A 3,654-nucleotide genomic window follows, 5' to 3' on the forward strand; every position below is an offset into this window, starting at 1 on the left:
CCGGAGCCCAACCAGGCGCCGCCCCCGCTTCTCCTCCGCCGGGCTAGGCGAAGGCTCCGGGGCAGGGCTGCAGAGGCGGCGGGGAAGAGGAGGAGGAGGAGGAAGAGGGCGAGGAAGGCATGGGGGCAAACGGGCAGGCGGGCAAGCCAGCCAGCCCCGGGCTGCCACTGCGCCCAGCCGCCGCGCCGAGCTGCGAGGAGGACTGGCCGGCGGTGGGAGGGGAGAGCTTAGAAGGCGGTCGCCGCCGCCGCCGCCGCCTGCTCGGGGAGCGGGGCTGCCTTCTGCCGCCTGGCTGGCTGGCTGGGGAAGCTCAAGCCACCGCTCCCCACAAGGGGAGGAGCGAGGGGCAGCGGCCACCGAGCGGCCGCGGCTGGAGCATGGCTTGGAGGAGGAGGAGGAGAAGGAGAAGGAAGAGGAGAAGGAGAACAAAAAAAGAAAGAAAGAAAAAGAAAGAAAGAAAGAAGAAGAAGAAGCAAGGGGCGCGTTCCCACGTTACAGAAGACACGCGTCGCAGCCTTGGCCGGGCCCCGCCCTGATCTTGGCCGAGGGGAGGCGCCAGAGAGCAGCACCCCCTCTCCGGGGTTCTCTGCTCTCTCTCTCTCTCTCTCTCTCTCTCTCTCTCTCCACGCCTTTCTGCCCGAAGGAAACAAAGCCGCGGCGTCGTGTGAACCGGGTCGCTTCTCCACCAAAGCCAGCCCAGAAAAAGGAGAAACGCGCCTCCCTTTCCCCAAGGCTTCCACGAGGAGACAACACGCCAACCCGCTTGGCTAGATGGGGGTTCTGGGTGTTGTGGTCTCACTGGGGTCTGGGAATGTGGGAGCTGAAGTCCCGTCCCCGCCCCCACAATTTGGAGACAAGGGTGGAAGATTCCAAACCAGAAGCTCTTCCTAGACAGAAAATCCCCTTAGATCCCCTTTCAATGGGAAATAGGACAAGGGTTTATTTTCAAAGAATGGGTTGTGTGAATGCAATGCTGGCTTGTTCAGCTTGGGTTTATATCCAATTGGCCATGATTTACCTGAGTTGGGATGAGATATTAATGGAGGGATCCAGTAGTGGGTTCCATCCACGGCTTCCACAAAGCTACAACAAGGGGGGTAGAATAGAATAGAATAGAATAGAATAGAATAGAATAGAATAGAATAGAATACGGGTAGGGTAGAGTAGAATAAAGTAGAATAGAATAGAATATGGGTAGGGTAGGGTTAGGGTAGAGTAGAGTAGAGAAGAGAAGAGAAGGGAAGAAAATAAGGGTAGAATAAGGGTAGGGTAGAATAGAATAGAATACAGTAGAATAGAATAGAATAGAATAGAATAGAATAGAATAGAATAGAATAGAATAGAATAGAATAGAATAGAATAGAATAGAATAGAATAGAATAGAATACGGGTAGGGTAGGGTAGGGTTAGGGTAGAGTAGAGTAGAGTAGAGAAAAGGAAGAGAAGAGAAGAGAAGAGAAGAGAAGAGAAGAGAAGAGAAGAGAAGAGAATAAGGGTAGAATAAGGGTAGGGTAGAGTAGAGTAGAGTAGAGTAGAGTAGAGTAGAGTAGAGTAGAGTAGAGTAGAGTAGAGTAGAATAGAATAGAATAGAATAGAATAGAATAGAATAGAATAGAATAGAATAGAATAGAATAGAATAGAATAGAATAGAATTCTTTATTGGCCAAATATGGTTGGACACACAAGGAATTTGTCTTCGATGCATGCACTCTCGGTGTTCATAAAAGAAAAAAATAGCCCGCAGAGAGTTGCGGTGACCAGAATGCAAAACCCTTTACAAATTAATCCATTTCACAAAACAAACAAACAAACAAAAAAAAAACCCACTCTCGTTTGAATCCAAAACCCCAAGAAACTCTCAACCTGGTTAGTTATGGAGAACAGGCTAAAAGCTAAACACGGATTTTGCTGGTTTGGTATCAAGGCTCTTAAGGAATCAGCATTTTGTTCCTGCGGAGATTTTAAGTCAGCAAAACATTGATGCTTTGCTTATCTGCTTATTTATCAATTATTGGGGTGGGGGTGGTTGTGAAGAGGTTTTATTTATATATATATATATATTTTCTTTTCAGTCTTGCTTGCCCTGGATCGGATTCAGACATTCCTTCATGACAAGTTACCATCGGCTAAAACTGTGCCTTTCAATTGTCATTTTTGGAGAGATCCGTTTGGAGAGGCCCTCCTGTGGCCAGTTTTGAGATTTACCGTGATGGGGAGAACGTCAAACCTGAAGAAGAAGTCAGACTAGAGCTGGAGAGGGACCTTGGAGGTCATCTAGTCCAACCCTCTGCTCAAACAGAAGGCCTATATCATTCCAGACAAATGGCTGCCCGTTGTCCAATCTCTTCTTGAAAAGCTCCTCTGATGGAGAACCCACAACTTCTGGAGACTGGTTAAACGTTCTCACTATCAGGGGATTGTTCTCGCTATTGCTGCTGAGGAATTCTGGGAGTTGAATCCTGAGAAACTGAATAACAAGAGTCGGAAGGGACCTCGGAGGTCTTCTAGTCCAGCCCCCTGCTGAAGCAGGGAGACCCTCTAAGATCATTTCAGCCATTTCTTGAAATGTAAGAACAACTTCTGAAGATTCTACCCTCTAGTTCAGGAGTCAGCAACCTGGAGCTCTGGAGCCGCATGTGGCTCTTTCATCCCTCTGCTGCGGCTCCCTGTTGCTGGTCGGCTCTACAATTGATAGAGCTTTTGGTTAGGACAGGTAGAGGAAAAAGGATGCTGTGCTAGGAAGAGACTCTGTGGTGGGGGAACAGGACTTCCGGTCAGCAGAGGAAAAAGGGCGCCGCGCTAGGAGGAGACTATGATGCGGGAACCGGACTTCCGGTCGGCTCCAGAATTGAACGGAGGCTTCCGGTTAGGAGTTTTGTGACTCTTTGAGCGTTTACATTTGCCGATCCCTGCTCTAGATCATGTTGCCCTCCTCTGCGATGATTTCCCAGTCAAATTAGAAACCCCACCCCACCCCCCACCCCAAAATAGAGATATTCAGTAGGATTCACCCCAGTTCTTGAGTTAGTCACAAGCTGACCCTTTTGGTATAAAACCACTCAAGATACATATGATCTGCTATTGGAGTTAAATCAAATTTACTTTATTCTAGGAACACGGCCTTGTTTGATTCCAAAACGATCTCCTACATCGCTTTGCACGTAGCCCTTGACTTATGACGGTTCATTTAAGGACTGTTTGCACTTACGACGCTATTGAAACAAAGCGATTTGTGACTCGCCCTTGCAGTTACGACGGGTTGTAAGCTTCCAAACAAATCACATGGTCAAAATTTGGGCAACTGGCCTGTATTTACAAAGGGTTGCAGCATCCAAGGGGGGGGGAGGGGCATTTGCAACCTTGCCAGGGGTCTCCCACCAAGCGAGGTCAATGGAGGAAGCGGGTTTCGCTTCACGACCACCCGATTCGCTTAACGACGGAGGCGAAAAAGATTGCAAAATCGGGCGTGGCTCATTTCAAAACCACATTCCTTAGCAACAGGAGTTCCTGTCCCAATTTGCAGCCGTAAGTCGAGGACGACCTGTAGTTGATGGAGAGCCGCTGCGAAGCTGGCTAGGCGGTTGGCCTAAAGCCAAGTTCAACTCCCACCGTTGGCCATAGAGCTCATTGCAAGACTGCCCATCCTTTCTGCCC

The 3,654-nt window shown here is 49.0% G+C and overlaps 1 protein-coding gene and 1 long non-coding RNA gene across 2 annotated transcripts in view; one reads left to right on the top strand and one right to left on the bottom strand.

Annotated features, from left to right (window-relative positions):
- The window catches only part of AFF2 (ALF transcription elongation factor 2), a 287,858-nt gene extending 287,516 nt beyond the window's left edge, over window positions 1–342 (bottom strand). The window contains exon 1 of the mRNA XM_034438607.3: window positions 1–342. This exon is cut by the window's left edge and continues 59 nt beyond it. The gene's annotated coding sequence lies outside the window, so the exon portion shown is untranslated.
- The window catches only part of LOC148112235 (uncharacterized), a 4,740-nt gene extending 1,767 nt beyond the window's left edge, over window positions 1–2,973 (top strand). The window contains exon 2 of the long non-coding RNA XR_015729716.1: window positions 2,073–2,973. This is a non-coding gene — a long non-coding RNA (uncharacterized LOC148112235). The remainder of the gene's footprint in view (window positions 1–2,072) is intronic.
- The last annotated feature ends 681 nt before the right edge of the window (window positions 2,974–3,654 follow it).

This window comes from Pantherophis guttatus, chromosome 12 (genome assembly GCF_059756535.1).
Source record: "Pantherophis guttatus breed Tessera chromosome 12, ASM5975653v1, whole genome shotgun sequence".
NCBI lineage: Eukaryota > Metazoa > Chordata > Lepidosauria > Squamata > Colubridae > Pantherophis > Pantherophis guttatus.